At 44.6% G+C, this 6,767-nt stretch overlaps 1 protein-coding gene across 1 annotated transcript in view; it reads left to right on the top strand.

Moving 5' to 3' along the window:
- The first annotated feature begins 45 nt into the window (after window positions 1-45).
- LOC108239302 (retinoic acid-induced protein 1) overlaps window positions 46-6,767 on the top strand; it is a 53,312-nt gene continuing 46,590 nt past the window's right edge. Inside the window, exon 1 of the mRNA XM_017421936.3 lies at window positions 46-296. The gene's annotated coding sequence lies outside the window, so the exon portion shown is untranslated. The remainder of the gene's footprint in view (window positions 297-6,767) is intronic.

Below are 6,767 nucleotides of genomic sequence, written 5' to 3'. Positions count from 1 at the left end.
ACCCCCCTCCTCCCCCTCCTTTTAGCCCGCCCCTCACCCTACGTGCTCTCAACATGGCAGCAGACAAGCAGAGGAGGGAGGCAAGCTACAGAGCAGGAGAGAGATAGAGAGAGGGAGGCTGCTGCTGCTGCTATCAGGGAATATTGGTGCCATTTTCAGCATCGCAGGGTGAAAGGATTGAGCCTCGCCGCTGTACGCCCGGCTCGGCTCAGCTCACCTCGGCTCAGACCAGCTGAACAAGCAGGGGGGGACGAGAGGGACAACGAGAAGGAGAGAACGGCTGACCTTTAACACAGGTACCACGCTTTTCACCTGTCATTTTAACTCTACAGCAGGATGCAAGTTGGACAAGCAGATGGATGTCAGGGTGATGAGGAGGGCAGCAAAAAGGTGTGTGTGTGTGTTTGTGTGTATACATGCAGAATAGAGGACAGCAGCAGGGTCTCTCGTGGGACTGCGTTCTATTTTCATTTGCTGGGGCAGAACATTTGCCTCCCACACACACATAAACACGCACTCCCAACACCTGCCTCAACCTTGTTTTCCACCAGCATCTGTCCAAACAACAAGCTCAGAAAGCATCAGAGCGCAAATTCTTTCTCAATCTACGCAAAAACAAGTAAACACCGGGACGGAATGAGCTGCTTCCCTGCAGTTTGTTGGTGCGTTTCTGCTTCCCTCGCTGCGTCCGGAGCCTGAAGACGCGTTACGCAGTTTTTTAAGAGCAGCGATGTGTCATATCATGCTGTTTACTCTGTTGCATAAGGAGGCACCTAAACTGCATGCAAAAAAACATGAATCTTATTAACAAGTGATGATGATAGACTCTAAAATGTTATTTACATGTTGCTGTTGCTCTAAATCCTTCAACGGATCTGTGTGTTTGTGAGGATTTTTAAAGGCTCACGTGCTATTTTTAGTTCAGCCTTGCCTCATATGTTCACGCTTCGGGTCATACGCGGATGTGCCGTGTTTCCACATCTAGCATGTCGCACTTCAGAGGCCATCAAAAGCTGCACTGAGACTGCAGTGTCACCGCTGACTGAAAGTGATGCTTACCCCGCAGCCTCGCTGGCCCCGAGGAGACGGGGAACGAGAGGATGCGAGAGAGAGGGGGGGGAGATGGATGGAGGCAGGCAAGGGGAGGGAGCTGAGAGGAAGAGGTGTGACGGAGAGGGAGCGTAAATAAAGCAGGAGGGAGGTGGAGAGAGACTCGGCAATATGTGTGTGTGTCCGTGTGTGTGTGTGCAGAGCAACAGGGAGGAGGGGGCAAGGCAGGGAGGGTGTAGAGATGTCAGAGAGAGAAAACAGAGGTGAGATAGTGTGTTTGTGTCCCTAGAAAGACCGAAACATGGAGCACATGAGAGGAGGAACCAGAGAATGGTCCTGCAAAGTGAAACTCTGTGAATGAAAGGATGCAGCGGGATAAGAACCCTACCTTAAACGTGCTCTCCCTGGTGGTTTGTTTGCAGCTGACAGCGAAACAATTGTGTCTCTCACATTCTGCCTGCAGACACGTGAAGCAATGTTTGGGTTGTTCGAAGCCTCAGACAAAATAAGAGCCAAGTCCACAGCTAGTGTGGACCACAAATGCACAATCATAGCCACAGACCAGACCCAATAAAATACTGCTCTCCCTTTTTTTTCCCCCCCTGACTTTTTCTCTCTCGCATATTTAGACCAACTGTTCCTGGATGATGCAACACAATGAAAGGAAGCTTATTATCACAGAGATTGGGAGGAGCGTGTAACGCAGAGAGCAGGTCTGTGTGTTTCAGGTGTGTGTGTGTGTGTTTCAGGTGTGTGTCCAGTGGTTAGTAAAGGCCACACTAAAATTGGCAACTCACTGACTGTTGTGGTGAAATGAAAGGTGAAAACTTCCCTCTGTGTTTTCTTCCTGTTACCTGAAAACAAAGGAGAAGAGGAGATTAAAATATGCACACACGAAGAAATAAGGAGCAGCACAAATTAACAGCACAGATGCATCATCTTCTAACACGATAGTTCAGAGGGGGGTTTGTGGAAAGGTTCTGAACAATTACTATCTTACCTGTTGTAGATAACTCACTGAATGGCCTCAGTTTCCAAAAATAGAAACCAAAGTGGTTTGATCCTAAAACGACGCCAGTCCTAAAAATCCATTGCAGTTTATGTAAACGTCATGTTCTAAACCTTTGCGCAGCCTTCAGTTTTGCATTACACAGACCTTTACATTGAATTAGGGGTTAATTAGAAGCAGCTGCAGCATCTAGCTGTTGCACTACCTGTGCAGCCTGAGACGTTATGAAACCTTTCAGATGGGAGCAATCCACTTTGGCCTTTAACCTGCTCAGATTAGCCATCAGCTCATCAATGTAGTAAGAACTGAGGTTGTTCATAGAGCTATCCACAACAGGTAAGATATTAATTGTTCCTTACTTTCCCATGGTAGCACACTTCAAAAGATCTGAACTACCCCTTTAGGACTTTCAACAGTTTTCCTTCCTCTTTATATCTAATCTCCTTGTCCCCTCATCGATCAGCACCGGTATTTATATCTGCTTCCTCCCTTGCACCATTCCTAACTAGATTGCAGTGGTCTTAGTTTGCACACTTGTGTGGACGTGTTTCCAAGCAACACACTATAAGCCCCAAGTGGCCGTCTAATTGCCCTGAAGGCTCATGGTCATTTACTTTGGGTGGTTATTAGGCAGACAGAGAACAAAACAGAGAGAGAAAATGTTTGTCCCTCATTAAAGAGAAGTGCCACAAACACGAGCGTGGCTTCAGGGAGCAACCAGACCACAGCTCCATCACAGAAGGACTCATGCAAACACACACACACACAAACACACACATGCACTCAACTAATACAAGCAGACTCGAGCTATGAGTCAAAGCGTTTCATTTATATTCACAATGACAATTTGAGGTCCCTTTTCTATAAAATGTGCAGCATTTTACCGTAAGTCATAATTGCTTTTATTATTTTTTTTACCTTAAATCATTGCTAATGTGGTGTTTATGAACCATGTAGACCGATTTCTAAGAAAGTCATGACTGAACACCAGCCTGGTAATTCAGCGTGATCAGAACAGAAACAGGTCATTAATCGCATGGTGGGTTGTTGGTAAAAACATGTTCTCTAAACTAATGTTTCTTAAAAAAATAAATAAATAAACAAAAAACAGCAACAACAACAACAACAAGAACAACACATTACATTTCTGAAAGTCTTTGCATTACAGTAAAATCTGGTAAATGACCCACTTGGTAATTTAGACTTGCTTGATCAAATCACGCTTTAAATTTCAGTCCATAAAGCAGCATGGAGACGCCTCATCATGTCCCTTAATAAACGCTAAAATGATTAAAGCCATACGAGCCGCATCAATACAACAGGCCTAGAACTCCTTGAAGGAGTGCACATTACCCACCACCTTCCATGCCTGAATCTTAGACTGAGATCATCTTCTGGTGAGAGACTACAGAGTTGTTCCCATTTTGGTCAAACCTTGAATATAAAGTTGTAAACGATCTCATGTGTTGTTCAGGACTCTCAGCTACTACCACATTACGTTTTTAGCTTGATATCTGTAAGACTGACTGACTAATAGACATTCTTTGTGCTTGCTAAGGTTGATTAGCTCTGGCATCCATCCTGAATTGGTTTGGCTCCAAAAGTAAATAAGCGATAGCTGTACATGCAATAACTACTTTCATTAAAGCCCCTCCACTGGTTCATGAGACAATTTGCTAACAAAGTTGACTCCAGTACTTAATGCAACGTACCAAACAAAGATCTTCTGCAATCTGATCGCACCCAGAATATGTGTTGGGAGTGAGTCTCAGCTACTACCACGCCAAATTTTAGGTCAGTATTTGTAAAATTGTCAGAGTTAGAGCCATTTTTATGTTTGAAGGTCAGTTGGCTGTGGCAGCCAGCTGGAAATGGGTTGACCCCAAAAGCAGCAGACAGACACACACAGACACAGGCACACACACACACATACACAAGCAAAAAGTCTTGTTTCGAGGACGAGCAATTAAAGCAGTTTGGATGACCACAGCACAGCTCGTGTTTACAACAAATAACTAATGAAAACGTTTTAAAATTGCCCGCATGACATTATTTATTACAGTTTGAGGTTATCTGATATAGAAAGCATAAACACTTAGAAACACTCACAAACAGTGCAGCCATATGGTGTGCGGCATGACGTCACACCCGACCCCCCCCCCACACACACACACACACACACACACACACACACATACACACACGAACAGGACTAAATACTTTGTCTCTGTGTTCATGACCATCATAAGAAACTCCCACAAACACGACAAAGTTTACATCTTGAAAGAGGGTACGTGCCGTTCCAAGGATCAGTATACTACAGCTGCTAACCTAGATCTGATTACACACAGTTTGCTCCCCGGATGCACAAGCGTGTGTGTGTTCATACACTTCTATGTGTGTGTGTGGATGTGGTCCACACTTGGGCCTAATGCAGTTTGCAGGTAATATGTTTTTATTGGACTAGCAGTGTCAGTGCAGGGTGTTTGTTGAGTGATGGCTGATGTATCCCCCACTGTGAGAGTGTCGTTGTGGGGGGGGGGGAGGTAGAGGAAGGTTAGAAGCGAGGAAGAGGTTACTGCAGGGGAGAGAAGGAGGCGGGGGAGAGGAGAGGAGAGGCTCATCTGTATGCCGGTTACTGTGAGCTGCTTGTTTGATCTTGGGGGAGTACTTAGTGCTGGATGGCGGGATGCTGCAGAGTAAGGAAGGCAAAAAATAAGGTTCCTGCATGTATGTGTGTGCGCGTGTGTGTGTAATTAGGTGTGTGTGGTGTTGGGTGCAGCACTTTGCTCATTAAAAGGATCTGGCCGATGTCCAGCTCTGTGCAGTTCATCAACTGTCCTTCATGTCTCTCAACCTCTTCCTCCTCTTTCCTCTCTGCACTTCATCATCTCGTCCCAAGTTTTACTGCAACAAAACACGGCTTTACACCAGTGCTGCTGCCACTAGCTGGGAGCGGGGGGAGTCGCAGGAGTTGGTGGGAGCCATCTTTTACTGCTGATGAGTATTTGATCGCATATATCATTAGAGATGAATAAATAGTGCTCTTGAAAGATCGGTAATCAACACGTTTGTGTGTAACCCGTGCTAACGCGAGGTCTTACAGGCACCTCGTGATTCGGGTGAATGCTTTTTGTGCGATGTTGGAAAATTGCAAAAGACAATTTTAAAAAGTCAAACATCTGCTCCCGTCAAAAACGACACATACAGGTGTGTGTTTGTCGGCGGCTCGGTACAGTGTTTTCCAGTGACGCTGTAGAAATGCATCATCATGCCTTTCATTTGACATCAGCAGCGGCGGGGTGATTACGCACCTGAACGCGGCGACTTCACTCACACCTTCGGGGTTTTTTTGCAGGCGTACGCAGAACAATATAGCCCTATTTTATCAACGCTTTCGAGCGCGCGTGCAGTCCTAGGACACATTTTATTGGCCGCGCAGCTGCTCAGCCGGAGCAGGGCTGTAATTATTGTAATCTAGTAATTTTAGAGTGCGTTTTTTAAGATACTTGAGCTCGAACGTGTCTGCGCACGTGAGCGACCAGGAAAACGAGAGCTGCAGCTGGTTAGCTTTCTTCACGAGGAAATAAAGGATAGAAAGCGCAAAGTCAACAAAGAAAGAGGATAAGAGAGATGAATTAGTTCCTGCAGTGAGTGAACAGATGGACAGAAAACATAGAAATGTATAACCCACATAAGACTTCACTTCTTTCTGTCTTCTAAAGCGATAGTTCAGCTCTTTTGAAGTGGGATTCTGTGGAATGGTTATGAACAGTTAATATCTTACATGCAGCTCTTTGAATGACCTCAGTTTGGAGAAAAGGACTTTAATTGTGACCAGACTGACAAGCTAACAGCTAATTCTAGCAGCGATAAGGACCAAAGCAGCTTGCTGCAGTCTTCAAACAACCCCAATCTTTTTAATGCCAAACAGTTCATGCAGTTGCTATTTTTTAAACCTTTATATTGCCGTCAGTTTCACATTGGATGGTTATTCTAGCAGAAATGATATAAAGCACCCCAGGCTGTCACCGACTGCAATGTTGACGGCAATATGAATGTTTATAAAACAGCATTTGCATGAACGATTATGGCACTTTTGAGATTGGAGTTGTTTTAAGACAACAGTAATCCATTTAGGTCTTGGTCTCGCTCAGTTTGGTTGTCAGAATTAAGCCATTCCTCAAAACTGAGGTCGTTCAAAAACCTACCTACAACAGGTGAGATATTAATTGTTACTAAAGTTTCCATAGAACCTCAATTGAAAAGATCTGAACCATCACTGTAAAAGACTAAAGTAGCTTTCCTTGAGGACTGCTATGACATTGGTTTTGTTTAATTGTAGAAATATTTCACAAAACACTCCCATCTTACTGACCGGGAAGAATGAGTCAAGGTGAAGACACCATAATGAGTTATTTGGAAACAATGTATTAGTGTCTTATAAGATATTAAACCGTTTAAAGTAGTGACTATTTCCCATGCAAAGTGCATTTTCCACCGACAGCGTGTCTGAGATGAAGATCGTTTCTCATCTTTGCTGCATGAAACGGAAAAGTAAAAATAACATATAAAGCTCAGTGTGTGTGATGGGACCAGGCGTTTGTTTTGGAAGCAGACACTGTCATTTGCTTCCCCCATGCCTTCTGATCACAACAGCAGCAGCACTTTGAAAAGTTTTCTACCCCCACACCCCCACCCCCCATCC

The sequence above is a fragment of the Kryptolebias marmoratus genome, linkage group LG12 (assembly GCF_001649575.2).
Source record: "Kryptolebias marmoratus isolate JLee-2015 linkage group LG12, ASM164957v2, whole genome shotgun sequence".
NCBI classification, from domain to species: Eukaryota; Metazoa; Chordata; class Actinopteri; order Cyprinodontiformes; family Rivulidae; genus Kryptolebias; species Kryptolebias marmoratus.
Note: the sequence above shows the minus strand (reverse complement) of the source record. Positions and strands in the feature narration are given on the sequence as shown.